Below are 27,505 nucleotides of genomic sequence, written 5' to 3'. Positions count from 1 at the left end.
GGCCGAAATGGCTCGAAACGGCCTCTTTTTGCTTCCCGGAGTAGCCACGGGCTGTACCCGTAGCTCAGCACGTGGGGCTCGGCGAGAGCTTCGCGGTGATATGCTGTGGGTCCCGTAACTCCTTCCGGATCAAAAGTTATGCCCGTCTGAAGGGTGGGGGACCAGAACCTGCGCACGGGAGCGTACGCTATGAAAGAATAAAGTGCGGGGCTATTGACGGGTGCGATCATACCAGCACTAATGCACCGGATCCCATCAGAACTCCGAAGTTAAGCGTGCTTGGGCGAGAGTAGTACTAGGATGGGTGACCCCCTGGGAAGTCCTCGTGTTGCACCCCTTTTTGCGAGTGCGTTCATTTTTTTTTTTTTTATTTCCGTTCAGTTGGTCTTGCTGCGGCCCGAAACTCGACTAGCGGTTGGCGGGCGCGAGGACAAAAAGGTACGGCAATCCCCACGAGCCCGTGACGAGCGGGTCCCACAACCTTAAACGTGCCGAAAAACAGTAGCCGCGAACTAAAAGTGGCCGAAATGGCTCGAAACGGCCTCTTTTTGCTTCCCGGAGTAGCCACGGGCTGTACCCGTAGCTCAGCACGTGGGGCTCGGCGAGAGCTTCGCGGTGATATGCTGTGGGTCCCGTAACTCCTTCCGGATCAAAAGTTATGCCCGTCTGAAGGGTGGGGGACCAGAACCTGCGCACGGGAGCGTACGCTATGAAAGAATAAAGTGCGGGGCTATTGACGGGTGCGATCATACCAGCACTAATGCACCGGATCCCATCAGAACTCCGAAGTTAAGCGTGCTTGGGCGAGAGTAGTACTAGGATGGGTGACCCCCTGGGAAGTCCTCGTGTTGCACCCCTTTTTGCGAGTGCGTTCATTTTTTTTTTTTTATTTCCGTTCAGTTGGTCTTGCTGCGGCCCGAAACTCGACTAGCGGTTGGCGGGCGCGAGGACAAAAAGGTACGGCAATCCCCACGAGCCCGTGACGAGCGGGTCCCACAACCTTAAACGTGCCGAAAAACAGTAGCCGCGAACTAAAAGTGGCCGAAATGGCTCGAAACGGCCTCTTTTTGCTTCCCGGAGTAGCCACGGGCTGTACCCGTAGCTCAGCACGTGGGGCTCGGCGAGAGCTTCGCGGTGATATGCTGTGGGTCCCGTAACTCCTTCCGGATCAAAAGTTATGCCCGTCTGAAGGGTGGGGGACCAGAACCTGCGCACGGGAGCGTACGCTATGAAAGAATAAAGTGCGGGGCTATTGACGGGTGCGATCATACCAGCACTAATGCACCGGATCCCATCAGAACTCCGAAGTTAAGCGTGCTTGGGCGAGAGTAGTACTAGGAAGTCCTCGTGTTGCACCCCTTTTTGCGAGTGCGTTCATTTTTTTTTTTTTATTTCCGTTCAGTTGGTCTTGCTGCGGCCCGAAACTCGACTAGCGGTTGGCGGGCGCGAGGACAAAAAGGTACGGCAATCCCCACGAGCCCGTGACGAGCGGGTCCCACAACCTTAAACGTGCCGAAAAACAGTAGCCGCGAACTAAAAGTGGCCGAAATGGCTCGAAACGGCCTCTTTTTGCTTCCCGGAGTAGCCACGGGCTGTACCCGTAGCTCAGCACGTGGGGCTCGGCGAGAGCTTCGCGGTGATATGCTGTGGGTCCCGTAACTCCTTCCGGATCAAAAGTTATGCCCGTCTGAAGGGTGGGGGACCAGAACCTGCGCACGGGAGCGTACGCTATGAAAGAATAAAGTGCGGGGCTATTGACGGGTGCGATCATACCAGCACTAATGCACCGGATCCCATCAGAACTCCGAAGTTAAGCGTGCTTGGGCGAGAGTAGTACTAGGATGGGTGACCCCCTGGGAAGTCCTCGTGTTGCACCCCTTTTTGCGAGTGCGTTCATTTTTTTTTTTTTATTTCCGTTCAGTTGGTCTTGCTGCGGCCCGAAACTCGACTAGCGGTTGGCGGGCGCGAGGACAAAAAGGTACGGCAATCCCCACGAGCCCGTGACGAGCGGGTCCCACAACCTTAAACGTGCCGAAAAACAGTAGCCGCGAACTAAAAGTGGCCGAAATGGCTCGAAACGGCCTCTTTTTGCTTCCCGGAGTAGCCACGGGCTGTACCCGTAGCTCAGCACGTGGGGCTCGGCGAGAGCTTCGCGGTGATATGCTGTGGGTCCCGTAACTCCTTCCGGATCAAAAGTTATGCCCGTCTGAAGGGTGGGGGACCAGAACCTGCGCACGGGAGCGTACGCTATGAAAGAATAAAGTGCGGGGCTATTGACGGGTGCGATCATACCAGCACTAATGCACCGGATCCCATCAGAACTCCGAAGTTAAGCGTGCTTGGGCGAGAGTAGTACTAGGATGGGTGACCCCCTGGGAAGTCCTCGTGTTGCACCCCTTTTTGCGAGTGCGTTCATTTTTTTTTTTTTTATTTCCGTTCAGTTGGTCTTGCTGCGGCCCGAAACTCGACTAGCGGTTGGCGGGCGCGAGGACAAAAAGGTACGGCAATCCCCACGAGCCCGTGACGAGCGGGTCCCACAACCTTAAACGTGCCGAAAAACAGTAGCCGCGAACTAAAAGTGGCCGAAATGGCTCGAAACGGCCTCTTTTTGCTTCCCGGAGTAGCCACGGGCTGTACCCGTAGCTCAGCACGTGGGGCTCGGCGAGAGCTTCGCGGTGATATGCTGTGGGTCCCGTAACTCCTTCCGGATCAAAAGTTATGCCCGTCTGAAGGGTGGGGGACCAGAACCTGCGCACGGGAGCGTACGCTATGAAAGAATAAAGTGCGGGGCTATTGACGGGTGCGATCATACCAGCACTAATGCACCGGATCCCATCAGAACTCCGAAGTTAAGCGTGCTTGGGCGAGAGTAGTACTAGGATGGGTGACCCCCTGGGAAGTCCTCGTGTTGCACCCCTTTTTGCGAGTGCGTTCATTTTTTTTTTTTTATTTCCGTTCAGTTGGTCTTGCTGCGGCCCGAAACTCGACTAGCGGTTGGCGGGCGCGAGGACAAAAAGGTACGGCAATCCCCACGAGCCCGTGACGAGCGGGTCCCACAACCTTAAACGTGCCGAAAAACAGTAGCCGCGAACTAAAAGTGGCCGAAATGGCTCGAAACGGCCTCTTTTTGCTTCCCGGAGTAGCCACGGGCTGTACCCGTAGCTCAGCACGTGGGGCTCGGCGAGAGCTTCGCGGTGATATGCTGTGGGTCCCGTAACTCCTTCCGGATCAAAAGTTATGCCCGTCTGAAGGGTGGGGGACCAGAACCTGCGCACGGGAGCGTACGCTATGAAAGAATAAAGTGCGGGGCTATTGACGGGTGCGATCATACCAGCACTAATGCACCGGATCCCATCAGAACTCCGAAGTTAAGCGTGCTTGGGCGAGAGTAGTACTAGGAAGTCCTCGTGTTGCACCCCTTTTTGCGAGTGCGTTCATTTTTTTTTTTTTATTTCCGTTCAGTTGGTCTTGCTGCGGCCCGAAACTCGACTAGCGGTTGGCGGGCGCGAGGACAAAAAGGTACGGCAATCCCCACGAGCCCGTGACGAGCGGGTCCCACAACCTTAAACGTGCCGAAAAACAGTAGCCGCGAACTAAAAGTGGCCGAAATGGCTCGAAACGGCCTCTTTTTGCTTCCCGGAGTAGCCACGGGCTGTACCCGTAGCTCAGCACGTGGGGCTCGGCGAGAGCTTCGCGGTGATATGCTGTGGGTCCCGTAACTCCTTCCGGATCAAAAGTTATGCCCGTCTGAAGGGTGGGGGACCAGAACCTGCGCACGGGAGCGTACGCTATGAAAGAATAAAGTGCGGGGCTATTGACGGGTGCGATCATACCAGCACTAATGCACCGGATCCCATCAGAACTCCGAAGTTAAGCGTGCTTGGGCGAGAGTAGTACTAGGATGGGTGACCCCCTGGGAAGTCCTCGTGTTGCACCCCTTTTTGCGAGTGCGTTCATTTTTTTTTTTTTATTTCCGTTCAGTTGGTCTTGCTGCGGCCCGAAACTCGACTAGCGGTTGGCGGGCGCGAGGACAAAAAGGTACGGCAATCCCCACGAGCCCGTGACGAGCGGGTCCCACAACCTTAAACGTGCCGAAAAACAGTAGCCGCGAACTAAAAGTGGCCGAAATGGCTCGAAACGGCCTCTTTTTGCTTCCCGGAGTAGCCACGGGCTGTACCCGTAGCTCAGCACGTGGGGCTCGGCGAGAGCTTCGCGGTGATATGCTGTGGGTCCCGTAACTCCTTCCGGATCAAAAGTTATGCCCGTCTGAAGGGTGGGGGACCAGAACCTGCGCACGGGAGCGTACGCTATGAAAGAATAAAGTGCGGGGCTATTGACGGGTGCGATCATACCAGCACTAATGCACCGGATCCCATCAGAACTCCGAAGTTAAGCGTGCTTGGGCGAGAGTAGTACTAGGATGGGTGACCCCCTGGGAAGTCCTCGTGTTGCACCCCTTTTTGCGAGTGCGTTCATTTTTTTTTTTTTATTTCCGTTCAGTTGGTCTTGCTGCGGCCCGAAACTCGACTAGCGGTTGGCGGGCGCGAGGACAAAAAGGTACGGCAATCCCCACGAGCCCGTGACGAGCGGGTCCCACAACCTTAAACGTGCCGAAAAACAGTAGCCGCGAACTAAAAGTGGCCGAAATGGCTCGAAACGGCCTCTTTTTGCTTCCCGGAGTAGCCACGGGCTGTACCCGTAGCTCAGCACGTGGGGCTCGGCGAGAGCTTCGCGGTGATATGCTGTGGGTCCCGTAACTCCTTCCGGATCAAAAGTTATGCCCGTCTGAAGGGTGGGGGACCAGAACCTGCGCACGGGAGCGTACGCTATGAAAGAATAAAGTGCGGGGCTATTGACGGGTGCGATCATACCAGCACTAATGCACCGGATCCCATCAGAACTCCGAAGTTAAGCGTGCTTGGGCGAGAGTAGTACTAGGATGGGTGACCCCCTGGGAAGTCCTCGTGTTGCACCCCTTTTTGCGAGTGCGTTCATTTTTTTTTTTTTATTTCCGTTCAGTTGGTCTTGCTGCGGCCCGAAACTCGACTAGCGGTTGGCGGGCGCGAGGACAAAAAGGTACGGCAATCCCCACGAGCCCGTGACGAGCGGGTCCCACAACCTTAAACGTGCCGAAAAACAGTAGCCGCGAACTAAAAGTGGCCGAAATGGCTCGAAACGGCCTCTTTTTGCTTCCCGGAGTAGCCACGGGCTGTACCCGTAGCTCAGCACGTGGGGCTCGGCGAGAGCTTCGCGGTGATATGCTGTGGGTCCCGTAACTCCTTCCGGATCAAAAGTTATGCCCGTCTGAAGGGTGGGGGACCAGAACCTGCGCACGGGAGCGTACGCTATGAAAGAATAAAGTGCGGGGCTATTGACGGGTGCGATCATACCAGCACTAATGCACCGGATCCCATCAGAACTCCGAAGTTAAGCGTGCTTGGGCGAGAGTAGTACTAGGATGGGTGACCCCCTGGGAAGTCCTCGTGTTGCACCCCTTTTTGCGAGTGCGTTCATTTTTTTTTTTTTATTTCCGTTCAGTTGGTCTTGCTGCGGCCCGAAACTCGACTAGCGGTTGGCGGGCGCGAGGACAAAAAGGTACGGCAATCCCCACGAGCCCGTGACGAGCGGGTCCCACAACCTTAAACGTGCCGAAAAACAGTAGCCGCGAACTAAAAGTGGCCGAAATGGCTCGAAACGGCCTCTTTTTGCTTCCCGGAGTAGCCACGGGCTGTACCCGTAGCTCAGCACGTGGGGCTCGGCGAGAGCTTCGCGGTGATATGCTGTGGGTCCCGTAACTCCTTCCGGATCAAAAGTTATGCCCGTCTGAAGGGTGGGGGACCAGAACCTGCGCACGGGAGCGTACGCTATGAAAGAATAAAGTGCGGGGCTATTGACGGGTGCGATCATACCAGCACTAATGCACCGGATCCCATCAGAACTCCGAAGTTAAGCGTGCTTGGGCGAGAGTAGTACTAGGATGGGTGACCCCCTGGGAAGTCCTCGTGTTGCACCCCTTTTTGCGAGTGCGTTCATTTTTTTTTTTTTATTTCCGTTCAGTTGGTCTTGCTGCGGCCCGAAACTCGACTAGCGGTTGGCGGGCGCGAGGACAAAAAGGTACGGCAATCCCCACGAGCCCGTGACGAGCGGGTCCCACAACCTTAAACGTGCCGAAAAACAGTAGCCGCGAACTAAAAGTGGCCGAAATGGCTCGAAACGGCCTCTTTTTGCTTCCCGGAGTAGCCACGGGCTGTACCCGTAGCTCAGCACGTGGGGCTCGGCGAGAGCTTCGCGGTGATATGCTGTGGGTCCCGTAACTCCTTCCGGATCAAAAGTTATGCCCGTCTGAAGGGTGGGGGACCAGAACCTGCGCACGGGAGCGTACGCTATGAAAGAATAAAGTGCGGGGCTATTGACGGGTGCGATCATACCAGCACTAATGCACCGGATCCCATCAGAACTCCGAAGTTAAGCGTGCTTGGGCGAGAGTAGTACTAGGATGGGTGACCCCCTGGGAAGTCCTCGTGTTGCACCCCTTTTTGCGAGTGCGTTCATTTTTTTTTTTTTATTTCCGTTCAGTTGGTCTTGCTGCGGCCCGAAACTCGACTAGCGGTTGGCGGGCGCGAGGACAAAAAGGTACGGCAATCCCCACGAGCCCGTGACGAGCGGGTCCCACAACCTTAAACGTGCCGAAAAACAGTAGCCGCGAACTAAAAGTGGCCGAAATGGCTCGAAACGGCCTCTTTTTGCTTCCCGGAGTAGCCACGGGCTGTACCCGTAGCTCAGCACGTGGGGCTCGGCGAGAGCTTCGCGGTGATATGCTGTGGGTCCCGTAACTCCTTCCGGATCAAAAGTTATGCCCGTCTGAAGGGTGGGGGACCAGAACCTGCGCACGGGAGCGTACGCTATGAAAGAATAAAGTGCGGGGCTATTGACGGGTGCGATCATACCAGCACTAATGCACCGGATCCCATCAGAACTCCGAAGTTAAGCGTGCTTGGGCGAGAGTAGTACTAGGATGGGTGACCCCCTGGGAAGTCCTCGTGTTGCACCCCTTTTTGCGAGTGCGTTCATTTTTTTTTTTTTATTTCCGTTCAGTTGGTCTTGCTGCGGCCCGAAACTCGACTAGCGGTTGGCGGGCGCGAGGACAAAAAGGTACGGCAATCCCCACGAGCCCGTGACGAGCGGGTCCCACAACCTTAAACGTGCCGAAAAACAGTAGCCGCGAACTAAAAGTGGCCGAAATGGCTCGAAACGGCCTCTTTTTGCTTCCCGGAGTAGCCACGGGCTGTACCCGTAGCTCAGCACGTGGGGCTCGGCGAGAGCTTCGCGGTGATATGCTGTGGGTCCCGTAACTCCTTCCGGATCAAAAGTTATGCCCGTCTGAAGGGTGGGGGACCAGAACCTGCGCACGGGAGCGTACGCTATGAAAGAATAAAGTGCGGGGCTATTGACGGGTGCGATCATACCAGCACTAATGCACCGGATCCCATCAGAACTCCGAAGTTAAGCGTGCTTGGGCGAGAGTAGTACTAGGATGGGTGACCCCCTGGGAAGTCCTCGTGTTGCACCCCTTTTTGCGAGTGCGTTCATTTTTTTTTTTTTATTTCCGTTCAGTTGGTCTTGCTGCGGCCCGAAACTCGACTAGCGGTTGGCGGGCGCGAGGACAAAAAGGTACGGCAATCCCCACGAGCCCGTGACGAGCGGGTCCCACAACCTTAAACGTGCCGAAAAACAGTAGCCGCGAACTAAAAGTGGCCGAAATGGCTCGAAACGGCCTCTTTTTGCTTCCCGGAGTAGCCACGGGCTGTACCCGTAGCTCAGCACGTGGGGCTCGGCGAGAGCTTCGCGGTGATATGCTGTGGGTCCCGTAACTCCTTCCGGATCAAAAGTTATGCCCGTCTGAAGGGTGGGGGACCAGAACCTGCGCACGGGAGCGTACGCTATGAAAGAATAAAGTGCGGGGCTATTGACGGGTGCGATCATACCAGCACTAATGCACCGGATCCCATCAGAACTCCGAAGTTAAGCGTGCTTGGGCGAGAGTAGTACTAGGATGGGTGACCCCCTGGGAAGTCCTCGTGTTGCACCCCTTTTTGCGAGTGCGTTCATTTTTTTTTTTTTTATTTCCGTTCAGTTGGTCTTGCTGCGGCCCGAAACTCGACTAGCGGTTGGCGGGCGCGAGGACAAAAAGGTACGGCAATCCCCACGAGCCCGTGACGAGCGGGTCCCACAACCTTAAACGTGCCGAAAAACAGTAGCCGCGAACTAAAAGTGGCCGAAATGGCTCGAAACGGCCTCTTTTTGCTTCCCGGAGTAGCCACGGGCTGTACCCGTAGCTCAGCACGTGGGGCTCGGCGAGAGCTTCGCGGTGATATGCTGTGGGTCCCGTAACTCCTTCCGGATCAAAAGTTATGCCCGTCTGAAGGGTGGGGGACCAGAACCTGCGCACGGGAGCGTACGCTATGAAAGAATAAAGTGCGGGGCTATTGACGGGTGCGATCATACCAGCACTAATGCACCGGATCCCATCAGAACTCCGAAGTTAAGCGTGCTTGGGCGAGAGTAGTACTAGGATGGGTGACCCCCTGGGAAGTCCTCGTGTTGCACCCCTTTTTGCGAGTGCGTTCATTTTTTTTTTTTTATTTCCGTTCAGTTGGTCTTGCTGCGGCCCGAAACTCGACTAGCGGTTGGCGGGCGCGAGGACAAAAAGGTACGGCAATCCCCACGAGCCCGTGACGAGCGGGTCCCACAACCTTAAACGTGCCGAAAAACAGTAGCCGCGAACTAAAAGTGGCCGAAATGGCTCGAAACGGCCTCTTTTTGCTTCCCGGAGTAGCCACGGGCTGTACCCGTAGCTCAGCACGTGGGGCTCGGCGAGAGCTTCGCGGTGATATGCTGTGGGTCCCGTAACTCCTTCCGGATCAAAAGTTATGCCCGTCTGAAGGGTGGGGGACCAGAACCTGCGCACGGGAGCGTACGCTATGAAAGAATAAAGTGCGGGGCTATTGACGGGTGCGATCATACCAGCACTAATGCACCGGATCCCATCAGAACTCCGAAGTTAAGCGTGCTTGGGCGAGAGTAGTACTAGGATGGGTGACCCCCTGGGAAGTCCTCGTGTTGCACCCCTTTTTGCGAGTGCGTTCATTTTTTTTTTTTTATTTCCGTTCAGTTGGTCTTGCTGCGGCCCGAAACTCGACTAGCGGTTGGCGGGCGCGAGGACAAAAAGGTACGGCAATCCCCACGAGCCCGTGACGAGCGGGTCCCACAACCTTAAACGTGCCGAAAAACAGTAGCCGCGAACTAAAAGTGGCCGAAATGGCTCGAAACGGCCTCTTTTTGCTTCCCGGAGTAGCCACGGGCTGTACCCGTAGCTCAGCACGTGGGGCTCGGCGAGAGCTTCGCGGTGATATGCTGTGGGTCCCGTAACTCCTTCCGGATCAAAAGTTATGCCCGTCTGAAGGGTGGGGGACCAGAACCTGCGCACGGGAGCGTACGCTATGAAAGAATAAAGTGCGGGGCTATTGACGGGTGCGATCATACCAGCACTAATGCACCGGATCCCATCAGAACTCCGAAGTTAAGCGTGCTTGGGCGAGAGTAGTACTAGGATGGGTGACCCCCTGGGAAGTCCTCGTGTTGCACCCCTTTTTGCGAGTGCGTTCATTTTTTTTTTTTTTATTTCCGTTCAGTTGGTCTTGCTGCGGCCCGAAACTCGACTAGCGGTTGGCGGGCGCGAGGACAAAAAGGTACGGCAATCCCCACGAGCCCGTGACGAGCGGGTCCCACAACCTTAAACGTGCCGAAAAACAGTAGCCGCGAACTAAAAGTGGCCGAAATGGCTCGAAACGGCCTCTTTTTGCTTCCCGGAGTAGCCACGGGCTGTACCCGTAGCTCAGCACGTGGGGCTCGGCGAGAGCTTCGCGGTGATATGCTGTGGGTCCCGTAACTCCTTCCGGATCAAAAGTTATGCCCGTCTGAAGGGTGGGGGACCAGAACCTGCGCACGGGAGCGTACGCTATGAAAGAATAAAGTGCGGGGCTATTGACGGGTGCGATCATACCAGCACTAATGCACCGGATCCCATCAGAACTCCGAAGTTAAGCGTGCTTGGGCGAGAGTAGTACTAGGATGGGTGACCCCCTGGGAAGTCCTCGTGTTGCACCCCTTTTTGCGAGTGCGTTCATTTTTTTTTTTTTATTTCCGTTCAGTTGGTCTTGCTGCGGCCCGAAACTCGACTAGCGGTTGGCGGGCGCGAGGACAAAAAGGTACGGCAATCCCCACGAGCCCGTGACGAGCGGGTCCCACAACCTTAAACGTGCCGAAAAACAGTAGCCGCGAACTAAAAGTGGCCGAAATGGCTCGAAACGGCCTCTTTTTGCTTCCCGGAGTAGCCACGGGCTGTACCCGTAGCTCAGCACGTGGGGCTCGGCGAGAGCTTCGCGGTGATATGCTGTGGGTCCCGTAACTCCTTCCGGATCAAAAGTTATGCCCGTCTGAAGGGTGGGGGACCAGAACCTGCGCACGGGAGCGTACGCTATGAAAGAATAAAGTGCGGGGCTATTGACGGGTGCGATCATACCAGCACTAATGCACCGGATCCCATCAGAACTCCGAAGTTAAGCGTGCTTGGGCGAGAGTAGTACTAGGATGGGTGACCCCCTGGGAAGTCCTCGTGTTGCACCCCTTTTTGCGAGTGCGTTCATTTTTTTTTTTTTTATTTCCGTTCAGTTGGTCTTGCTGCGGCCCGAAACTCGACTAGCGGTTGGCGGGCGCGAGGACAAAAAGGTACGGCAATCCCCACGAGCCCGTGACGAGCGGGTCCCACAACCTTAAACGTGCCGAAAAACAGTAGCCGCGAACTAAAAGTGGCCGAAATGGCTCGAAACGGCCTCTTTTTGCTTCCCGGAGTAGCCACGGGCTGTACCCGTAGCTCAGCACGTGGGGCTCGGCGAGAGCTTCGCGGTGATATGCTGTGGGTCCCGTAACTCCTTCCGGATCAAAAGTTATGCCCGTCTGAAGGGTGGGGGACCAGAACCTGCGCACGGGAGCGTACGCTATGAAAGAATAAAGTGCGGGGCTATTGATGGGTGCGATCATACCAGCACTAATGCACCGGATCCCATCAGAACTCCGAAGTTAAGCGTGCTTGGGCGAGAGTAGTACTAGGATGGGTGACCCCCTGGGAAGTCCTCGTGTTGCACCCCTTTTTGCGAGTGCGTTCATTTTTTTTTTTTTATTTCCGTTCAGTTGGTCTTGCTGCGGCCCGAAACTCGACTAGCGGTTGGCGGGCGCGAGGACAAAAAGGTACGGCAATCCCCACGAGCCCGTGACGAGCGGGTCCCACAACCTTAAACGTGCCGAAAAACAGTAGCCGCGAACTAAAAGTGGCCGAAATGGCTCGAAACGGCCTCTTTTTGCTTCCCGGAGTAGCCACGGGCTGTACCCGTAGCTCAGCACGTGGGGCTCGGCGAGAGCTTCGCGGTGATATGCTGTGGGTCCCGTAACTCCTTCCGGATCAAAAGTTATGCCCGTCTGAAGGGTGGGGGACCAGAACCTGCGCACGGGAGCGTACGCTATGAAAGAATAAAGTGCGGGGCTATTGACGGGTGCGATCATACCAGCACTAATGCACCGGATCCCATCAGAACTCCGAAGTTAAGCGTGCTTGGGCGAGAGTAGTACTAGGATGGGTGACCCCCTGGGAAGTCCTCGTGTTGCACCCCTTTTTGCGAGTGCGTTCATTTTTTTTTTTTTATTTCCGTTCAGTTGGTCTTGCTGCGGCCCGAAACTCGACTAGCGGTTGGCGGGCGCGAGGACAAAAAGGTACGGCAATCCCCACGAGCCCGTGACGAGCGGGTCCCACAACCTTAAACGTGCCGAAAAACAGTAGCCGCGAACTAAAAGTGGCCGAAATGGCTCGAAACGGCCTCTTTTTGCTTCCCGGAGTAGCCACGGGCTGTACCCGTAGCTCAGCACGTGGGGCTCGGCGAGAGCTTCGCGGTGATATGCTGTGGGTCCCGTAACTCCTTCCGGATCAAAAGTTATGCCCGTCTGAAGGGTGGGGGACCAGAACCTGCGCACGGGAGCGTACGCTATGAAAGAATAAAGTGCGGGGCTATTGACGGGTGCGATCATACCAGCACTAATGCACCGGATCCCATCAGAACTCCGAAGTTAAGCGTGCTTGGGCGAGAGTAGTACTAGGATGGGTGACCCCCTGGGAAGTCCTCGTGTTGCACCCCTTTTTGCGAGTGCGTTCATTTTTTTTTTTTTTATTTCCGTTCAGTTGGTCTTGCTGCGGCCCGAAACTCGACTAGCGGTTGGCGGGCGCGAGGACAAAAAGGTACGGCAATCCCCACGAGCCCGTGACGAGCGGGTCCCACAACCTTAAACGTGCCGAAAAACAGTAGCCGCGAACTAAAAGTGGCCGAAATGGCTCGAAACGGCCTCTTTTTGCTTCCCGGAGTAGCCACGGGCTGTACCCGTAGCTCAGCACGTGGGGCTCGGCGAGAGCTTCGCGGTGATATGCTGTGGGTCCCGTAACTCCTTCCGGATCAAAAGTTATGCCCGTCTGAAGGGTGGGGGACCAGAACCTGCGCACGGGAGCGTACGCTATGAAAGAATAAAGTGCGGGGCTATTGACGGGTGCGATCATACCAGCACTAATGCACCGGATCCCATCAGAACTCCGAAGTTAAGCGTGCTTGGGCGAGAGTAGTACTAGGATGGGTGACCCCCTGGGAAGTCCTCGTGTTGCACCCCTTTTTGCGAGTGCGTTCATTTTTTTTTTTTTATTTCCGTTCAGTTGGTCTTGCTGCGGCCCGAAACTCGACTAGCGGTTGGCGGGCGCGAGGACAAAAAGGTACGGCAATCCCCACGAGCCCGTGACGAGCGGGTCCCACAACCTTAAACGTGCCGAAAAACAGTAGCCGCGAACTAAAAGTGGCCGAAATGGCTCGAAACGGCCTCTTTTTGCTTCCCGGAGTAGCCACGGGCTGTACCCGTAGCTCAGCACGTGGGGCTCGGCGAGAGCTTCGCGGTGATATGCTGTGGGTCCCGTAACTCCTTCCGGATCAAAAGTTATGCCCGTCTGAAGGGTGGGGGACCAGAACCTGCGCACGGGAGCGTACGCTATGAAAGAATAAAGTGCGGGGCTATTGACGGGTGCGATCATACCAGCACTAATGCACCGGATCCCATCAGAACTCCGAAGTTAAGCGTGCTTGGGCGAGAGTAGTACTAGGATGGGTGACCCCCTGGGAAGTCCTCGTGTTGCACCCCTTTTTGCGAGTGCGTTCATTTTTTTTTTTTTTATTTCCGTTCAGTTGGTCTTGCTGCGGCCCGAAACTCGACTAGCGGTTGGCGGGCGCGAGGACAAAAAGGTACGGCAATCCCCACGAGCCCGTGACGAGCGGGTCCCACAACCTTAAACGTGCCGAAAAACAGTAGCCGCGAACTAAAAGTGGCCGAAATGGCTCGAAACGGCCTCTTTTTGCTTCCCGGAGTAGCCACGGGCTGTACCCGTAGCTCAGCACGTGGGGCTCGGCGAGAGCTTCGCGGTGATATGCTGTGGGTCCCGTAACTCCTTCCGGATCAAAAGTTATGCCCGTCTGAAGGGTGGGGGACCAGAACCTGCGCACGGGAGCGTACGCTATGAAAGAATAAAGTGCGGGGCTATTGATGGGTGCGATCATACCAGCACTAATGCACCGGATCCCATCAGAACTCCGAAGTTAAGCGTGCTTGGGCGAGAGTAGTACTAGGATGGGTGACCCCCTGGGAAGTCCTCGTGTTGCACCCCTTTTTGCGAGTGCGTTCATTTTTTTTTTTTTATTTCCGTTCAGTTGGTCTTGCTGCGGCCCGAAACTCGACTAGCGGTTGGCGGGCGCGAGGACAAAAAGGTACGGCAATCCCCACGAGCCCGTGACGAGCGGGTCCCACAACCTTAAACGTGCCGAAAAACAGTAGCCGCGAACTAAAAGTGGCCGAAATGGCTCGAAACGGCCTCTTTTTGCTTCCCGGAGTAGCCACGGGCTGTACCCGTAGCTCAGCACGTGGGGCTCGGCGAGAGCTTCGCGGTGATATGCTGTGGGTCCCGTAACTCCTTCCGGATCAAAAGTTATGCCCGTCTGAAGGGTGGGGGACCAGAACCTGCGCACGGGAGCGTACGCTATGAAAGAATAAAGTGCGGGGCTATTGACGGGTGCGATCATACCAGCACTAATGCACCGGATCCCATCAGAACTCCGAAGTTAAGCGTGCTTGGGCGAGAGTAGTACTAGGATGGGTGACCCCCTGGGAAGTCCTCGTGTTGCACCCCTTTTTGCGAGTGCGTTCATTTTTTTTTTTTTATTTCCGTTCAGTTGGTCTTGCTGCGGCCCGAAACTCGACTAGCGGTTGGCGGGCGCGAGGACAAAAAGGTACGGCAATCCCCACGAGCCCGTGACGAGCGGGTCCCACAACCTTAAACGTGCCGAAAAACAGTAGCCGCGAACTAAAAGTGGCCGAAATGGCTCGAAACGGCCTCTTTTTGCTTCCCGGAGTAGCCACGGGCTGTACCCGTAGCTCAGCACGTGGGGCTCGGCGAGAGCTTCGCGGTGATATGCTGTGGGTCCCGTAACTCCTTCCGGATCAAAAGTTATGCCCGTCTGAAGGGTGGGGGACCAGAACCTGCGCACGGGAGCGTACGCTATGAAAGAATAAAGTGCGGGGCTATTGACGGGTGCGATCATACCAGCACTAATGCACCGGATCCCATCAGAACTCCGAAGTTAAGCGTGCTTGGGCGAGAGTAGTACTAGGATGGGTGACCCCCTGGGAAGTCCTCGTGTTGCACCCCTTTTTGCGAGTGCGTTCATTTTTTTTTTTTTTATTTCCGTTCAGTTGGTCTTGCTGCGGCCCGAAACTCGACTAGCGGTTGGCGGGCGCGAGGACAAAAAGGTACGGCAATCCCCACGAGCCCGTGACGAGCGGGTCCCACAACCTTAAACGTGCCGAAAAACAGTAGCCGCGAACTAAAAGTGGCCGAAATGGCTCGAAACGGCCTCTTTTTGCTTCCCGGAGTAGCCACGGGCTGTACCCGTAGCTCAGCACGTGGGGCTCGGCGAGAGCTTCGCGGTGATATGCTGTGGGTCCCGTAACTCCTTCCGGATCAAAAGTTATGCCCGTCTGAAGGGTGGGGGACCAGAACCTGCGCACGGGAGCGTACGCTATGAAAGAATAAAGTGCGGGGCTATTGACGGGTGCGATCATACCAGCACTAATGCACCGGATCCCATCAGAACTCCGAAGTTAAGCGTGCTTGGGCGAGAGTAGTACTAGGATGGGTGACCCCCTGGGAAGTCCTCGTGTTGCACCCCTTTTTGCGAGTGCGTTCATTTTTTTTTTTTTATTTCCGTTCAGTTGGTCTTGCTGCGGCCCGAAACTCGACTAGCGGTTGGCGGGCGCGAGGACAAAAAGGTACGGCAATCCCCACGAGCCCGTGACGAGCGGGTCCCACAACCTTAAACGTGCCGAAAAACAGTAGCCGCGAACTAAAAGTGGCCGAAATGGCTCGAAACGGCCTCTTTTTGCTTCCCGGAGTAGCCACGGGCTGTACCCGTAGCTCAGCACGTGGGGCTCGGCGAGAGCTTCGCGGTGATATGCTGTGGGTCCCGTAACTCCTTCCGGATCAAAAGTTATGCCCGTCTGAAGGGTGGGGGACCAGAACCTGCGCACGGGAGCGTACGCTATGAAAGAATAAAGTGCGGGGCTATTGACGGGTGCGATCATACCAGCACTAATGCACCGGATCCCATCAGAACTCCGAAGTTAAGCGTGCTTGGGCGAGAGTAGTACTAGGATGGGTGACCCCCTGGGAAGTCCTCGTGTTGCACCCCTTTTTGCGAGTGCGTTCATTTTTTTTTTTTTTATTTCCGTTCAGTTGGTCTTGCTGCGGCCCGAAACTCGACTAGCGGTTGGCGGGCGCGAGGACAAAAAGGTACGGCAATCCCCACGAGCCCGTGACGAGCGGGTCCCACAACCTTAAACGTGCCGAAAAACAGTAGCCGCGAACTAAAAGTGGCCGAAATGGCTCGAAACGGCCTCTTTTTGCTTCCCGGAGTAGCCACGGGCTGTACCCGTAGCTCAGCACGTGGGGCTCGGCGAGAGCTTCGCGGTGATATGCTGTGGGTCCCGTAACTCCTTCCGGATCAAAAGTTATGCCCGTCTGAAGGGTGGGGGACCAGAACCTGCGCACGGGAGCGTACGCTATGAAAGAATAAAGTGCGGGGCTATTGACGGGTGCGATCATACCAGCACTAATGCACCGGATCCCATCAGAACTCCGAAGTTAAGCGTGCTTGGGCGAGAGTAGTACTAGGATGGGTGACCCCCTGGGAAGTCCTCGTGTTGCACCCCTTTTTGCGAGTGCGTTCATTTTTTTTTTTTTATTTCCGTTCAGTTGGTCTTGCTGCGGCCCGAAACTCGACTAGCGGTTGGCGGGCGCGAGGACAAAAAGGTACGGCAATCCCCACGAGCCCGTGACGAGCGGGTCCCACAACCTTAAACGTGCCGAAAAACAGTAGCCGCGAACTAAAAGTGGCCGAAATGGCTCGAAACGGCCTCTTTTTGCTTCCCGGAGTAGCCACGGGCTGTACCCGTAGCTCAGCACGTGGGGCTCGGCGAGAGCTTCGCGGTGATATGCTGTGGGTCCCGTAACTCCTTCCGGATCAAAAGTTATGCCCGTCTGAAGGGTGGGGGACCAGAACCTGCGCACGGGAGCGTACGCTATGAAAGAATAAAGTGCGGGGCTATTGACGGGTGCGATCATACCAGCACTAATGCACCGGATCCCATCAGAACTCCGAAGTTAAGCGTGCTTGGGCGAGAGTAGTACTAGGATGGGTGACCCCCTGGGAAGTCCTCGTGTTGCACCCCTTTTTGCGAGTGCGTTCATTTTTTTTTTTTTTATTTCCGTTCAGTTGGTCTTGCTGCGGCCCGAAACTCGACTAGCGGTTGGCGGGCGCGAGGACAAAAAGGTACGGCAATCCCCACGAGCCCGTGACGAGCGGGTCCCACAACCTTAAACGTGCCGAAAAACAGTAGCCGCGAACTAAAAGTGGCCGAAATGGCTCGAAACGGCCTCTTTTTGCTTCCCGGAGTAGCCACGGGCTGTACCCGTAGCTCAGCACGTGGGGCTCGGCGAGAGCTTCGCGGTGATATGCTGTGGGTCCCGTAACTCCTTCCGGATCAAAAGTTATGCCCGTCTGAAGGGTGGGGGACCAGAACCTGCGCACGGGAGCGTACGCTATGAAAGAATAAAGTGCGGGGCTATTGACGGGTGCGATCATACCAGCACTAATGCACCGGATCCCATCAGAACTCCGAAGTTAAGCGTGCTTGGGCGAGAGTAGTACTAGGATGGGTGACCCCCTGGGAAGTCCTCGTGTTGCACCCCTTTTTGCGAGTGCGTTCATTTTTTTTTTTTTATTTCCGTTCAGTTGGTCTTGCTGCGGCCCGAAACTCGACTAGCGGTTGGCGGGCGCGAGGACAAAAAGGTACGGCAATCCCCACGAGCCCGTGACGAGCGGGTCCCACAACCTTAAACGTGCCGAAAAACAGTAGCCGCGAACTAAAAGTGGCCGAAATGGCTCGAAACGGCCTCTTTTTGCTTCCCGGAGTAGCCACGGGCTGTACCCGTAGCTCAGCACGTGGGGCTCGGCGAGAGCTTCGCGGTGATATGCTGTGGGTCCCGTAACTCCTTCCGGATCAAAAGTTATGCCCGTCTGAAGGGTGGGGGACCAGAACCTGCGCACGGGAGCGTACGCTATGAAAGAATAAAGTGCGGGGCTATTGACGGGTGCGATCATACCAGCACTAATGCACCGGATCCCATCAGAACTCCGAAGTTAAGCGTGCTTGGGCGAGAGTAGTACTAGGATGGGTGACCCCCTGGGAAGTCCTCGTGTTGCACCCCTTTTTGCGAGTGCGTTCATTTTTTTTTTTTTTATTTCCGTTCAGTTGGTCTTGCTGCGGCCCGAAACTCGACTAGCGGTTGGCGGGCGCGAGGACAAAAAGGTACGGCAATCCCCACGAGCCCGTGACGAGCGGGTCCCACAACCTTAAACGTGCCGAAAAACAGTAGCCGCGAACTAAAAGTGGCCGAAATGGCTCGAAACGGCCTCTTTTTGCTTCCCGGAGTAGCCACGGGCTGTACCCGTAGCTCAGCACGTGGGGCTCGGCGAGAGCTTCGCGGTGATATGCTGTGGGTCCCGTAACTCCTTCCGGATCAAAAGTTATGCCCGTCTGAAGGGTGGGGGACCAGAACCTGCGCACGGGAGCGTACGCTATGAAAGAATAAAGTGCGGGGCTATTGACGGGTGCGATCATACCAGCACTAATGCACCGGATCCCATCAGAACTCCGAAGTTAAGCGTGCTTGGGCGAGAGTAGTACTAGGATGGGTGACCCCCTGGGAAGTCCTCGTGTTGCACCCCTTTTTGCGAGTGCGTTCATTTTTTTTTTTTTATTTCCGTTCAGTTGGTCTTGCTGCGGCCCGAAACTCGACTAGCGGTTGGCGGGCGCGAGGACAAAAAGGTACGGCAATCCCCACGAGCCCGTGACGAGCGGGTCCCACAACCTTAAACGTGCCGAAAAACAGTAGCCGCGAACTAAAAGTGGCCGAAATGGCTCGAAACGGCCTCTTTTTGCTTCCCGGAGTAGCCACGGGCTGTACCCGTAGCTCAGCACGTGGGGCTCGGCGAGAGCTTCGCGGTGATATGCTGTGGGTCCCGTAACTCCTTCCGGATCAAAAGTTATGCCCGTCTGAAGGGTGGGGGACCAGAACCTGCGCACGGGAGCGTACGCTATGAAAGAATAAAGTGCGGGGCTATTGACGGGTGCGATCATACCAGCACTAATGCACCGGATCCCATCAGAACTCCGAAGTTAAGCGTGCTTGGGCGAGAGTAGTACTAGGATGGGTGACCCCCTGGGAAGTCCTCGTGTTGCACCCCTTTTTGCGAGTGCGTTCATTTTTTTTTTTTTTATTTCCGTTCAGTTGGTCTTGCTGCGGCCCGAAACTCGACTAGCGGTTGGCGGGCGCGAGGACAAAAAGGTACGGCAATCCCCACGAGCCCGTGACGAGCGGGTCCCACAACCTTAAACGTGCCGAAAAACAGTAGCCGCGAACTAAAAGTGGCCGAAATGGCTCGAAACGGCCTCTTTTTGCTTCCCGGAGTAGCCACGGGCTGTACCCGTAGCTCAGCACGTGGGGCTCGGCGAGAGCTTCGCGGTGATATGCTGTGGGTCCCGTAACTCCTTCCGGATCAAAAGTTATGCCCGTCTGAAGGGTGGGGGACCAGAACCTGCGCACGGGAGCGTACGCTATGAAAGAATAAAGTGCGGGGCTATTGACGGGTGCGATCATACCAGCACTAATGCACCGGATCCCATCAGAACTCCGAAGTTAAGCGTGCTTGGGCGAGAGTAGTACTAGGATGGGTGACCCCCTGGGAAGTCCTCGTGTTGCACCCCTTTTTGCGAGTGCGTTCATTTTTTTTTTTTTTATTTCCGTTCAGTTGGTCTTGCTGCGGCCCGAAACTCGACTAGCGGTTGGCGGGCGCGAGGACAAAAAGGTACGGCAATCCCCACGAGCCCGTGACGAGCGGGTCCCACAACCTTAAACGTGCCGAAAAACAGTAGCCGCGAACTAAAAGTGGCCGAAATGGCTCGAAACGGCCTCTTTTTGCTTCCCGGAGTAGCCACGGGCTGTACCCGTAGCTCAGCACGTGGGGCTCGGCGAGAGCTTCGCGGTGATATGCTGTGGGTCCCGTAACTCCTTCCGGATCAAAAGTTATGCCCGTCTGAAGGGTGGGGGACCAGAACCTGCGCACGGGAGCGTACGCTATGAAAGAATAAAGTGCGGGGCTATTGACGGGTGCGATCATACCAGCACTAATGCACCGGATCCCATCAGAACTCCGAAGTTAAGCGTGCTTGGGCGAGAGTAGTACTAGGATGGGTGACCCCCTGGGAAGTCCTCGTGTTGCACCCCTTTTTGCGAGTGCGTTCATTTTTTTTTTTTTATTTCCGTTCAGTTGGTCTTGCTGCGGCCCGAAACTCGACTAGCGGTTGGCGGGCGCGAGGACAAAAAGGTACGGCAATCCCCACGAGCCCGTGACGAGCGGGTCCCACAACCTTAAACGTGCCGAAAAACAGTAGCCGCGAACTAAAAGTGGCCGAAATGGCTCGAAACGGCCTCTTTTTGCTTCCCGGAGTAGCCACGGGCTGTACCCGTAGCTCAGCACGTGGGGCTCGGCGAGAGCTTCGCGGTGATATGCTGTGGGTCCCGTAACTCCTTCCGGATCAAAAGTTATGCCCGTCTGAAGGGTGGGGGACCAGAACCTGCGCACGGGAGCGTACGCTATGAAAGAATAAAGTGCGGGGCTATTGACGGGTGCGATCATACCAGCACTAATGCACCGGATCCCATCAGAACTCCGAAGTTAAGCGTGCTTGGGCGAGAGTAGTACTAGGATGGGTGACCCCCTGGGAAGTCCTCGTGTTGCACCCCTTTTTGCGAGTGCGTTCATTTTTTTTTTTTTTATTTCCGTTCAGTTGGTCTTGCTGCGGCCCGAAACTCGACTAGCGGTTGGCGGGCGCGAGGACAAAAAGGTACGGCAATCCCCACGAGCCCGTGACGAGCGGGTCCCACAACCTTAAACGTGCCGAAAAACAGTAGCCGCGAACTAAAAGTGGCCGAAATGGCTCGAAACGGCCTCTTTTTGCTTCCCGGAGTAGCCACGGGCTGTACCCGTAGCTCAGCACGTGGGGCTCGGCGAGAGCTTCGCGGTGATATGCTGTGGGTCCCGTAACTCCTTCCGGATCAAAAGTTATGCCCGTCTGAAGGGTGGGGGACCAGAACCTGCGCACGGGAGCGTACGCTATGAAAGAATAAAGTGCGGGGCTATTGACGGGTGCGATCATACCAGCACTAATGCACCGGATCCCATCAGAACTCCGAAGTTAAGCGTGCTTGGGCGAGAGTAGTACTAGGATGGGTGACCCCCTGGGAAGTCCTCGTGTTGCACCCCTTTTTGCGAGTGCGTTCATTTTTTTTTTTTTATTTCCGTTCAGTTGGTCTTGCTGCGGCCCGAAACTCGACTAGCGGTTGGCGGGCGCGAGGACAAAAAGGTACGGCAATCCCCACGAGCCCGTGACGAGCGGGTCCCACAACCTTAAACGTGCCGAAAAACAGTAGCCGCGAACTAAAAGTGGCCGAAATGGCTCGAAACGGCCTCTTTTTGCTTCCCGGAGTAGCCACGGGCTGTACCCGTAGCTCAGCACGTGGGGCTCGGCGAGAGCTTCGCGGTGATATGCTGTGGGTCCCGTAACTCCTTCCGGATCAAAAGTTATGCCCGTCTGAAGGGTGGGGGACCAGAACCTGCGCACGGGAGCGTACGCTATGAAAGAATAAAGTGCGGGGCTATTGACGGGTGCGATCATACCAGCACTAATGCACCGGATCCCATCAGAACTCCGAAGTTAAGCGTGCTTGGGCGAGAGTAGTACTAGGATGGGTGACCCCCTGGGAAGTCCTCGTGTTGCACCCCTTTTTGCGAGTGCGTTCATTTTTTTTTTTTTATTTCCGTTCAGTTGGTCTTGCTGCGGCCCGAAACTCGACTAGCGGTTGGCGGGCGCGAGGACAAAAAGGTACGGCAATCCCCACGAGCCCGTGACGAGCGGGTCCCACAACCTTAAACGTGCCGAAAAACAGTAGCCGCGAACTAAAAGTGGCCGAAATGGCTCGAAACGGCCTCTTTTTGCTTCCCGGAGTAGCCACGGGCTGTACCCGTAGCTCAGCACGTGGGGCTCGGCGAGAGCTTCGCGGTGATATGCTGTGGGTCCCGTAACTCCTTCCGGATCAAAAGTTATGCCCGTCTGAAGGGTGGGGGACCAGAACCTGCGCACGGGAGCGTACGCTATGAAAGAATAAAGTGCGGGGCTATTGACGGGTGCGATCATACCAGCACTAATGCACCGGATCCCATCAGAACTCCGAAGTTAAGCGTGCTTGGGCGAGAGTAGTACTAGGATGGGTGACCCCCTGGGAAGTCCTCGTGTTGCACCCCTTTTTGCGAGTGCGTTCATTTTTTTTTTTTTTATTTCCGTTCAGTTGGTCTTGCTGCGGCCCGAAACTCGACTAGCGGTTGGCGGGCGCGAGGACAAAAAGGTACGGCAATCCCCACGAGCCCGTGACGAGCGGGTCCCACAACCTTAAACGTGCCGAAAAACAGTAGCCGCGAACTAAAAGTGGCCGAAATGGCTCGAAACGGCCTCTTTTTGCTTCCCGGAGTAGCCACGGGCTGTACCCGTAGCTCAGCACGTGGGGCTCGGCGAGAGCTTCGCGGTGATATGCTGTGGGTCCCGTAACTCCTTCCGGATCAAAAGTTATGCCCGTCTGAAGGGTGGGGGACCAGAACCTGCGCACGGGAGCGTACGCTATGAAAGAATAAAGTGCGGGGCTATTGACGGGTGCGATCATACCAGCACTAATGCACCGGATCCCATCAGAACTCCGAAGTTAAGCGTGCTTGGGCGAGAGTAGTACTAGGATGGGTGACCCCCTGGGAAGTCCTCGTGTTGCACCCCTTTTTGCGAGTGCGTTCATTTTTTTTTTTTTATTTCCGTTCAGTTGGTCTTGCTGCGGCCCGAAACTCGACTAGCGGTTGGCGGGCGCGAGGACAAAAAGGTACGGCAATCCCCACGAGCCCGTGACGAGCGGGTCCCACAACCTTAAACGTGCCGAAAAACAGTAGCCGCGAACTAAAAGTGGCCGAAATGGCTCGAAACGGCCTCTTTTTGCTTCCCGGAGTAGCCACGGGCTGTACCCGTAGCTCAGCACGTGGGGCTCGGCGAGAGCTTCGCGGTGATATGCTGTGGGTCCCGTAACTCCTTCCGGATCAAAAGTTATGCCCGTCTGAAGGGTGGGGGACCAGAACCTGCGCACGGGAGCGTACGCTATGAAAGAATAAAGTGCGGGGCTATTGACGGGTGCGATCATACCAGCACTAATGCACCGGATCCCATCAGAACTCCGAAGTTAAGCGTGCTTGGGCGAGAGTAGTACTAGGATGGGTGACCCCCTGGGAAGTCCTCGTGTTGCACCCCTTTTTGCGAGTGCGTTCATTTTTTTTTTTTTATTTCCGTTCAGTTGGTCTTGCTGCGGCCCGAAACTCGACTAGCGGTTGGCGGGCGCGAGGACAAAAAGGTACGGCAATCCCCACGAGCCCGTGACGAGCGGGTCCCACAACCTTAAACGTGCCGAAAAACAGTAGCCGCGAACTAAAAGTGGCCGAAATGGCTCGAAACGGCCTCTTTTTGCTTCCCGGAGTAGCCACGGGCTGTACCCGTAGCTCAGCACGTGGGGCTCGGCGAGAGCTTCGCGGTGATATGCTGTGGGTCCCGTAACTCCTTCCGGATCAAAAGTTATGCCCGTCTGAAGGGTGGGGGACCAGAACCTGCGCACGGGAGCGTACGCTATGAAAGAATAAAGTGCGGGGCTATTGACGGGTGCGATCATACCAGCACTAATGCACCGGATCCCATCAGAACTCCGAAGTTAAGCGTGCTTGGGCGAGAGTAGTACTAGGATGGGTGACCCCCTGGGAAGTCCTCGTGTTGCACCCCTTTTTGCGAGTGCGTTCATTTTTTTTTTTTTATTTCCGTTCAGTTGGTCTTGCTGCGGCCCGAAACTCGACTAGCGGTTGGCGGGCGCGAGGACAAAAAGGTACGGCAATCCCCACGAGCCCGTGACGAGCGGGTCCCACAACCTTAAACGTGCCGAAAAACAGTAGCCGCGAACTAAAAGTGGCCGAAATGGCTCGAAACGGCCTCTTTTTGCTTCCCGGAGTAGCCACGGGCTGTACCCGTAGCTCAGCACGTGGGGCTCGGCGAGAGCTTCGCGGTGATATGCTGTGGGTCCCGTAACTCCTTCCGGATCAAAAGTTATGCCCGTCTGAAGGGTGGGGGACCAGAACCTGCGCACGGGAGCGTACGCTATGAAAGAATAAAGTGCGGGGCTATTGACGGGTGCGATCATACCAGCACTAATGCACCGGATCCCATCAGAACTCCGAAGTTAAGCGTGCTTGGGCGAGAGTAGTACTAGGATGGGTGACCCCCTGGGAAGTCCTCGTGTTGCACCCCTTTTTGCGAGTGCGTTCATTTTTTTTTTTTTATTTCCGTTCAGTTGGTCTTGCTGCGGCCCGAAACTCGACTAGCGGTTGGCGGGCGCGAGGACAAAAAGGTACGGCAATCCCCACGAGCCCGTGACGAGCGGGTCCCACAACCTTAAACGTGCCGAAAAACAGTAGCCGCGAACTAAAAGTGGCCGAAATGGCTCGAAACGGCCTCTTTTTGCTTCCCGGAGTAGCCACGGGCTGTACCCGTAGCTCAGCACGTGGGGCTCGGCGAGAGCTTCGCGGTGATATGCTGTGGGTCCCGTAACTCCTTCCGGATCAAAAGTTATGCCCGTCTGAAGGGTGGGGGACCAGAACCTGCGCACGGGAGCGTACGCTATGAAAGAATAAAGTGCGGGGCTATTGACGGGTGCGATCATACCAGCACTAATGCACCGGATCCCATCAGAACTCCGAAGTTAAGCGTGCTTGGGCGAGAGTAGTACTAGGATGGGTGACCCCCTGGGAAGTCCTCGTGTTGCACCCCTTTTTGCGACATTTTTTTTTTTTATTTCCGTTCAGTTGGTCTTGCTGCGGCCCGAAACTCGACTAGCGGTTGGCGGGCGCGAGGACAAAAAGGTACGGCAATCCCCACGAGCCCGTGACGAGCGGGTCCCACAACCTTAAACGTGCCGAAAAACAGTAGCCGCGAACTAAAAGTGGCCGAAATGGCTCGAAACGGCCTCTTTTTGCTTCCCGGAGTAGCCACGGGCTGTACCCGTAGCTCAGCACGTGGGGCTCGGCGAGAGCTTCGCGGTGATATGCTGTGGGTCCCGTAACTCCTTCCGGATCAAAAGTTATGCCCGTCTGAAGGGTGGGGGACCAGAACCTGCGCACGGGAGCGTACGCTATGAAAGAATAAAGTGCGGGGCTATTGACGGGTGCGATCATACCAGCACTAATGCACCGGATCCCATCAGAACTCCGAAGTTAAGCGTGCTTGGGCGAGAGTAGTACTAGGATGGGTGACCCCCTGGGAAGTCCTCGTGTTGCACCCCTTTTTGCGAGTGCGTTCATTTTTTTTTTTTATTTCCGTTCAGTTGGTCTTGCTGCGGCCCGAAACTCGACTAGCGGTTGGCGGGCGCGAGGACAAAAAGGTACGGCAATCCCCACGAGCCCGTGACGAGCGGGTCCCACAACCTTAAACGTGCCGAAAAACAGTAGCCGCGAACTAAAAGTGGCCGAAATGGCTCGAAACGGCCTCTTTTTGCTTCCCGGAGTAGCCACGGGCTGTACCCGTAGCTCAGCACGTGGGGCTCGGCGAGAGCTTCGCGGTGATATGCTGTGGGTCCCGTAACTCCTTCCGGATCAAAAGTTATGCCCGTCTGAAGGGTGGGGGACCAGAACCTGCGCACGGGAGCGTACGCTATGAAAGAATAAAGTGCGGGGCTATTGACGGGTGCGATCATACCAGCACTAATGCACCGGATCCCATCAGAACTCCGAAGTTAAGCGTGCTTGGGCGAGAGAGTAGTACTAGGATGGGTGACCCCCTGGGAAGTCCTCGTGTTGCACCCCTTTTTGCGAGTGCGTTCATTTTTTTTTTCTATTTCCGTTCAGTTGGTCTTGCTGCGGCCCGAAACTCGACTAGCGGTTGGCGGGCGCGAGGACAAAAAGGTACGGCAATCCCCACGAGCCCGTGACGAGCGGGTCCCACAACCTTAAACGTGCCGAAAAACAGTAGCCGCGAACTAAAAGTGGCCGAAATGGCTCGAAACGGCCTCTTTTTGCTTCCCGGAGTAGCCACGGGCTGTACCCGTAGCTCAGCACGTGGGGCTCGGCGAGAGCTTCGCGGTGATATGCTGTGGGTCCCGTAACTCCTTCCGGATCAAAAGTTATGCCCGTCTGAAGGGTGGGGGACCAGAACCTGCGCACGGGAGCGTACGCTATGAAAGAATAAAGTGCGGGGCTATTGACGGGTGCGATCATACCAGCACTAATGCACCGGATCCCATCAGAACTCCGAAGTTAAGCGTGCTTGGGCGAGAGTAGTACTAGGATGGGTGACCCCCTGGGAAGTCCTCGTGTTGCACCCCTTTTTGCGAGTGCGTTCATTTTTTTTTTCTTATTTCCGTTCAGTTGGTCTTGCTGCGGCCCGAAACTCGACTAGCGGTTGGCGGGCGCGAGGACAAAAAGGTACGGCAATCCCCACGAGCCCGTGACGAGCGGGTCCCACAACCTTAAACGTGCCGAAAAACAGTAGCCGCGAACTAAAAGTGGCCGAAATGGCTCGAAACGGCCTCTTTTTGCTTCCCGGAGTAGCCACGGGCTGTACCCGTAGCTCAGCACGTGGGGCTCGGCGAGAGCTTCGCGGTGATATGCTGTGGGTCCCGTAACTCCTTCCGGATCAAAAGTTATGCCCGTCTGAAGGGTGGGGGACCAGAACCTGCGCACGGGAGCGTACGCTATGAAAGAATAAAGTGCGGGGCTATTGACGGGTGCGATCATACCAGCACTAATGCACCGGATCCCATCAGAACTCCGAAGTTAAGCGTGCTTGGGCGAGAGTAGTACTAGGATGGGTGACCCCCTGGGAAGTCCTCGTGTTGCACCCCTTTTTGCGAGTGCGTTCATTTTTTTTTTCTATTTCCGTTCAGTTGGTCTTGCTGCGGCCCGAAACTCGACTAGCGGTTGGCGGGCGCGAGGACAAAAAGGTACGGCAATCCCCACGAGCCCGTGACGAGCGGGTCCCACAACCTTAAACGTGCCGAAAAACAGTAGCCGCGAACTAAAAGTGGCCGAAATGGCTCGAAACGGCCTCTTTTTGCTTCCCGGAGTAGCCACGGGCTGTACCCGTAGCTCAGCACGTGGGGCTCGGCGAGAGCTTCGCGGTGATATGCTGTGGGTCCCGTAACTCCTTCCGGATCAAAAGTTATGCCCGTCTGAAGGGTGGGGGACCAGAACCTGCGCACGGGAGCGTACGCTATGAAAGAATAAAGTGCGGGGCTATTGACGGGTGCGATCATACCAGCACTAATGCACCGGATCCCATCAGAACTCCGAAGTTAAGCGTGCTTGGGCGAGAGTAGTACTAGGATGGGTGACCCCCTGGGAAGTCCTCGTGTTGCACCCCTTTTTGCGAGTGCGTTCATTTTTTTTTTCTATTTCCGTTCAGTTGGTCTTGCTGCGGCCCGAAACTCGACTAGCGGTTGGCGGGCGCGAGGACAAAAAGGTACGGCAATCCCCACGAGCCCGTGACGAGCGGGTCCCACAACCTTAAACGTGCCGAAAAACAGTAGCCGCGAACTAAAAGTGGCCGAAATGGCTCGAAACGGCCTCTT

At 55.8% G+C, this 27,505-nt stretch overlaps 51 non-coding genes and 2 pseudogenes across 51 annotated transcripts; all 53 read left to right on the top strand.

Annotated features, from left to right (window-relative positions):
* Positions 1 to 218: 218 nt before the first annotated feature.
* On the top strand, positions 219 to 337 carry LOC148922587 (5S ribosomal RNA). The gene has a single exon (XR_016133495.1). It is a non-coding gene; the product is annotated as a 5S ribosomal RNA (ribosomal RNA).
* A 401-nt stretch (positions 338 to 738) lies between these two features.
* On the top strand, positions 739 to 857 carry LOC148922586 (5S ribosomal RNA). Its single transcript, XR_016133494.1, has one exon. It is a non-coding gene; the product is annotated as a 5S ribosomal RNA (ribosomal RNA).
* Positions 858 to 1,257: 400 nt separating this feature from the next.
* LOC148922585 (5S ribosomal RNA) lies at positions 1,258 to 1,359 on the top strand (annotated as a pseudogene).
* Positions 1,360 to 1,759: 400 nt separating this feature from the next.
* LOC148922584 (5S ribosomal RNA) lies at positions 1,760 to 1,878 on the top strand. The gene has a single exon (XR_016133493.1). It is a non-coding gene; the product is annotated as a 5S ribosomal RNA (ribosomal RNA).
* Positions 1,879 to 2,278: 400 nt separating this feature from the next.
* LOC148922583 (5S ribosomal RNA) lies at positions 2,279 to 2,397 on the top strand. Its single transcript, XR_016133492.1, has one exon. It is a non-coding gene; the product is annotated as a 5S ribosomal RNA (ribosomal RNA).
* A 401-nt stretch (positions 2,398 to 2,798) lies between these two features.
* Positions 2,799 to 2,917, top strand: LOC148922582 (5S ribosomal RNA). Its single transcript, XR_016133491.1, has one exon. It is a non-coding gene; the product is annotated as a 5S ribosomal RNA (ribosomal RNA).
* Positions 2,918 to 3,317: 400 nt separating this feature from the next.
* LOC148922581 (5S ribosomal RNA) lies at positions 3,318 to 3,419 on the top strand (annotated as a pseudogene).
* Positions 3,420 to 3,819: 400 nt separating this feature from the next.
* Positions 3,820 to 3,938, top strand: LOC148922580 (5S ribosomal RNA). Its single transcript, XR_016133489.1, has one exon. It is a non-coding gene; the product is annotated as a 5S ribosomal RNA (ribosomal RNA).
* Positions 3,939 to 4,338: 400 nt separating this feature from the next.
* On the top strand, positions 4,339 to 4,457 carry LOC148922579 (5S ribosomal RNA). The gene has a single exon (XR_016133488.1). It is a non-coding gene; the product is annotated as a 5S ribosomal RNA (ribosomal RNA).
* A 400-nt stretch (positions 4,458 to 4,857) lies between these two features.
* LOC148922578 (5S ribosomal RNA) lies at positions 4,858 to 4,976 on the top strand. The gene has a single exon (XR_016133487.1). It is a non-coding gene; the product is annotated as a 5S ribosomal RNA (ribosomal RNA).
* Positions 4,977 to 5,376: 400 nt separating this feature from the next.
* Positions 5,377 to 5,495, top strand: LOC148922577 (5S ribosomal RNA). Its single transcript, XR_016133486.1, has one exon. It is a non-coding gene; the product is annotated as a 5S ribosomal RNA (ribosomal RNA).
* A 400-nt stretch (positions 5,496 to 5,895) lies between these two features.
* On the top strand, positions 5,896 to 6,014 carry LOC148922576 (5S ribosomal RNA). The gene has a single exon (XR_016133485.1). It is a non-coding gene; the product is annotated as a 5S ribosomal RNA (ribosomal RNA).
* Positions 6,015 to 6,414: 400 nt separating this feature from the next.
* LOC148922575 (5S ribosomal RNA) lies at positions 6,415 to 6,533 on the top strand. The gene has a single exon (XR_016133484.1). It is a non-coding gene; the product is annotated as a 5S ribosomal RNA (ribosomal RNA).
* A 400-nt stretch (positions 6,534 to 6,933) lies between these two features.
* LOC148922574 (5S ribosomal RNA) lies at positions 6,934 to 7,052 on the top strand. The gene has a single exon (XR_016133483.1). It is a non-coding gene; the product is annotated as a 5S ribosomal RNA (ribosomal RNA).
* Positions 7,053 to 7,452: 400 nt separating this feature from the next.
* On the top strand, positions 7,453 to 7,571 carry LOC148922573 (5S ribosomal RNA). Its single transcript, XR_016133482.1, has one exon. It is a non-coding gene; the product is annotated as a 5S ribosomal RNA (ribosomal RNA).
* Positions 7,572 to 7,971: 400 nt separating this feature from the next.
* Positions 7,972 to 8,090, top strand: LOC148922572 (5S ribosomal RNA). The gene has a single exon (XR_016133481.1). It is a non-coding gene; the product is annotated as a 5S ribosomal RNA (ribosomal RNA).
* A 401-nt stretch (positions 8,091 to 8,491) lies between these two features.
* LOC148922571 (5S ribosomal RNA) lies at positions 8,492 to 8,610 on the top strand. The gene has a single exon (XR_016133480.1). It is a non-coding gene; the product is annotated as a 5S ribosomal RNA (ribosomal RNA).
* A 400-nt stretch (positions 8,611 to 9,010) lies between these two features.
* LOC148922570 (5S ribosomal RNA) lies at positions 9,011 to 9,129 on the top strand. Its single transcript, XR_016133478.1, has one exon. It is a non-coding gene; the product is annotated as a 5S ribosomal RNA (ribosomal RNA).
* Positions 9,130 to 9,529: 400 nt separating this feature from the next.
* On the top strand, positions 9,530 to 9,648 carry LOC148922569 (5S ribosomal RNA). Its single transcript, XR_016133477.1, has one exon. It is a non-coding gene; the product is annotated as a 5S ribosomal RNA (ribosomal RNA).
* Positions 9,649 to 10,049: 401 nt separating this feature from the next.
* On the top strand, positions 10,050 to 10,168 carry LOC148922568 (5S ribosomal RNA). The gene has a single exon (XR_016133476.1). It is a non-coding gene; the product is annotated as a 5S ribosomal RNA (ribosomal RNA).
* Positions 10,169 to 10,568: 400 nt separating this feature from the next.
* Positions 10,569 to 10,687, top strand: LOC148922567 (5S ribosomal RNA). The gene has a single exon (XR_016133475.1). It is a non-coding gene; the product is annotated as a 5S ribosomal RNA (ribosomal RNA).
* Positions 10,688 to 11,088: 401 nt separating this feature from the next.
* Positions 11,089 to 11,207, top strand: LOC148922566 (5S ribosomal RNA). Its single transcript, XR_016133474.1, has one exon. It is a non-coding gene; the product is annotated as a 5S ribosomal RNA (ribosomal RNA).
* A 400-nt stretch (positions 11,208 to 11,607) lies between these two features.
* LOC148922565 (5S ribosomal RNA) lies at positions 11,608 to 11,726 on the top strand. Its single transcript, XR_016133473.1, has one exon. It is a non-coding gene; the product is annotated as a 5S ribosomal RNA (ribosomal RNA).
* A 400-nt stretch (positions 11,727 to 12,126) lies between these two features.
* On the top strand, positions 12,127 to 12,245 carry LOC148922564 (5S ribosomal RNA). Its single transcript, XR_016133472.1, has one exon. It is a non-coding gene; the product is annotated as a 5S ribosomal RNA (ribosomal RNA).
* A 401-nt stretch (positions 12,246 to 12,646) lies between these two features.
* LOC148922563 (5S ribosomal RNA) lies at positions 12,647 to 12,765 on the top strand. The gene has a single exon (XR_016133471.1). It is a non-coding gene; the product is annotated as a 5S ribosomal RNA (ribosomal RNA).
* A 400-nt stretch (positions 12,766 to 13,165) lies between these two features.
* Positions 13,166 to 13,284, top strand: LOC148922562 (5S ribosomal RNA). Its single transcript, XR_016133470.1, has one exon. It is a non-coding gene; the product is annotated as a 5S ribosomal RNA (ribosomal RNA).
* A 401-nt stretch (positions 13,285 to 13,685) lies between these two features.
* On the top strand, positions 13,686 to 13,804 carry LOC148922561 (5S ribosomal RNA). The gene has a single exon (XR_016133469.1). It is a non-coding gene; the product is annotated as a 5S ribosomal RNA (ribosomal RNA).
* Positions 13,805 to 14,204: 400 nt separating this feature from the next.
* On the top strand, positions 14,205 to 14,323 carry LOC148922560 (5S ribosomal RNA). Its single transcript, XR_016133467.1, has one exon. It is a non-coding gene; the product is annotated as a 5S ribosomal RNA (ribosomal RNA).
* Positions 14,324 to 14,723: 400 nt separating this feature from the next.
* LOC148922559 (5S ribosomal RNA) lies at positions 14,724 to 14,842 on the top strand. The gene has a single exon (XR_016133466.1). It is a non-coding gene; the product is annotated as a 5S ribosomal RNA (ribosomal RNA).
* Positions 14,843 to 15,243: 401 nt separating this feature from the next.
* On the top strand, positions 15,244 to 15,362 carry LOC148922558 (5S ribosomal RNA). Its single transcript, XR_016133465.1, has one exon. It is a non-coding gene; the product is annotated as a 5S ribosomal RNA (ribosomal RNA).
* Positions 15,363 to 15,762: 400 nt separating this feature from the next.
* Positions 15,763 to 15,881, top strand: LOC148922557 (5S ribosomal RNA). Its single transcript, XR_016133464.1, has one exon. It is a non-coding gene; the product is annotated as a 5S ribosomal RNA (ribosomal RNA).
* A 401-nt stretch (positions 15,882 to 16,282) lies between these two features.
* LOC148922556 (5S ribosomal RNA) lies at positions 16,283 to 16,401 on the top strand. Its single transcript, XR_016133463.1, has one exon. It is a non-coding gene; the product is annotated as a 5S ribosomal RNA (ribosomal RNA).
* A 400-nt stretch (positions 16,402 to 16,801) lies between these two features.
* Positions 16,802 to 16,920, top strand: LOC148922555 (5S ribosomal RNA). The gene has a single exon (XR_016133462.1). It is a non-coding gene; the product is annotated as a 5S ribosomal RNA (ribosomal RNA).
* A 401-nt stretch (positions 16,921 to 17,321) lies between these two features.
* Positions 17,322 to 17,440, top strand: LOC148922554 (5S ribosomal RNA). The gene has a single exon (XR_016133461.1). It is a non-coding gene; the product is annotated as a 5S ribosomal RNA (ribosomal RNA).
* A 400-nt stretch (positions 17,441 to 17,840) lies between these two features.
* On the top strand, positions 17,841 to 17,959 carry LOC148922553 (5S ribosomal RNA). The gene has a single exon (XR_016133460.1). It is a non-coding gene; the product is annotated as a 5S ribosomal RNA (ribosomal RNA).
* Positions 17,960 to 18,360: 401 nt separating this feature from the next.
* Positions 18,361 to 18,479, top strand: LOC148922552 (5S ribosomal RNA). Its single transcript, XR_016133459.1, has one exon. It is a non-coding gene; the product is annotated as a 5S ribosomal RNA (ribosomal RNA).
* A 400-nt stretch (positions 18,480 to 18,879) lies between these two features.
* LOC148922551 (5S ribosomal RNA) lies at positions 18,880 to 18,998 on the top strand. The gene has a single exon (XR_016133458.1). It is a non-coding gene; the product is annotated as a 5S ribosomal RNA (ribosomal RNA).
* Positions 18,999 to 19,399: 401 nt separating this feature from the next.
* On the top strand, positions 19,400 to 19,518 carry LOC148922550 (5S ribosomal RNA). Its single transcript, XR_016133456.1, has one exon. It is a non-coding gene; the product is annotated as a 5S ribosomal RNA (ribosomal RNA).
* Positions 19,519 to 19,919: 401 nt separating this feature from the next.
* On the top strand, positions 19,920 to 20,038 carry LOC148922549 (5S ribosomal RNA). Its single transcript, XR_016133455.1, has one exon. It is a non-coding gene; the product is annotated as a 5S ribosomal RNA (ribosomal RNA).
* Positions 20,039 to 20,438: 400 nt separating this feature from the next.
* LOC148922548 (5S ribosomal RNA) lies at positions 20,439 to 20,557 on the top strand. Its single transcript, XR_016133454.1, has one exon. It is a non-coding gene; the product is annotated as a 5S ribosomal RNA (ribosomal RNA).
* Positions 20,558 to 20,958: 401 nt separating this feature from the next.
* LOC148922547 (5S ribosomal RNA) lies at positions 20,959 to 21,077 on the top strand. Its single transcript, XR_016133453.1, has one exon. It is a non-coding gene; the product is annotated as a 5S ribosomal RNA (ribosomal RNA).
* A 400-nt stretch (positions 21,078 to 21,477) lies between these two features.
* LOC148922546 (5S ribosomal RNA) lies at positions 21,478 to 21,596 on the top strand. Its single transcript, XR_016133452.1, has one exon. It is a non-coding gene; the product is annotated as a 5S ribosomal RNA (ribosomal RNA).
* A 400-nt stretch (positions 21,597 to 21,996) lies between these two features.
* Positions 21,997 to 22,115, top strand: LOC148922545 (5S ribosomal RNA). Its single transcript, XR_016133451.1, has one exon. It is a non-coding gene; the product is annotated as a 5S ribosomal RNA (ribosomal RNA).
* Positions 22,116 to 22,516: 401 nt separating this feature from the next.
* On the top strand, positions 22,517 to 22,635 carry LOC148922544 (5S ribosomal RNA). Its single transcript, XR_016133450.1, has one exon. It is a non-coding gene; the product is annotated as a 5S ribosomal RNA (ribosomal RNA).
* A 400-nt stretch (positions 22,636 to 23,035) lies between these two features.
* LOC148922543 (5S ribosomal RNA) lies at positions 23,036 to 23,154 on the top strand. The gene has a single exon (XR_016133449.1). It is a non-coding gene; the product is annotated as a 5S ribosomal RNA (ribosomal RNA).
* A 400-nt stretch (positions 23,155 to 23,554) lies between these two features.
* LOC148922542 (5S ribosomal RNA) lies at positions 23,555 to 23,673 on the top strand. The gene has a single exon (XR_016133444.1). It is a non-coding gene; the product is annotated as a 5S ribosomal RNA (ribosomal RNA).
* A 400-nt stretch (positions 23,674 to 24,073) lies between these two features.
* Positions 24,074 to 24,192, top strand: LOC148922541 (5S ribosomal RNA). The gene has a single exon (XR_016133433.1). It is a non-coding gene; the product is annotated as a 5S ribosomal RNA (ribosomal RNA).
* Positions 24,193 to 24,592: 400 nt separating this feature from the next.
* Positions 24,593 to 24,711, top strand: LOC148922540 (5S ribosomal RNA). Its single transcript, XR_016133490.1, has one exon. It is a non-coding gene; the product is annotated as a 5S ribosomal RNA (ribosomal RNA).
* A 392-nt stretch (positions 24,712 to 25,103) lies between these two features.
* LOC148922539 (5S ribosomal RNA) lies at positions 25,104 to 25,222 on the top strand. Its single transcript, XR_016133479.1, has one exon. It is a non-coding gene; the product is annotated as a 5S ribosomal RNA (ribosomal RNA).
* A 399-nt stretch (positions 25,223 to 25,621) lies between these two features.
* LOC148922538 (5S ribosomal RNA) lies at positions 25,622 to 25,742 on the top strand. The gene has a single exon (XR_016133446.1). It is a non-coding gene; the product is annotated as a 5S ribosomal RNA (ribosomal RNA).
* Positions 25,743 to 26,141: 399 nt separating this feature from the next.
* LOC148922537 (5S ribosomal RNA) lies at positions 26,142 to 26,260 on the top strand. The gene has a single exon (XR_016133468.1). It is a non-coding gene; the product is annotated as a 5S ribosomal RNA (ribosomal RNA).
* A 400-nt stretch (positions 26,261 to 26,660) lies between these two features.
* On the top strand, positions 26,661 to 26,779 carry LOC148922536 (5S ribosomal RNA). Its single transcript, XR_016133457.1, has one exon. It is a non-coding gene; the product is annotated as a 5S ribosomal RNA (ribosomal RNA).
* A 399-nt stretch (positions 26,780 to 27,178) lies between these two features.
* On the top strand, positions 27,179 to 27,297 carry LOC148922535 (5S ribosomal RNA). Its single transcript, XR_016133427.1, has one exon. It is a non-coding gene; the product is annotated as a 5S ribosomal RNA (ribosomal RNA).
* The last annotated feature ends 208 nt before the right edge of the window (positions 27,298 to 27,505 follow it).

Source organism: Salvia hispanica, unplaced genomic scaffold, assembly GCF_029641045.1.
Source record: "Salvia hispanica isolate PSC_SH4W2 unplaced genomic scaffold, Shi_PSC_v1 Unplaced_Contig_0027, whole genome shotgun sequence".
Classification (NCBI taxonomy): Eukaryota; Viridiplantae; Streptophyta; class Magnoliopsida; order Lamiales; family Lamiaceae; genus Salvia; species Salvia hispanica.
This window is presented reverse-complemented; position numbering and strand designations above follow the sequence as displayed.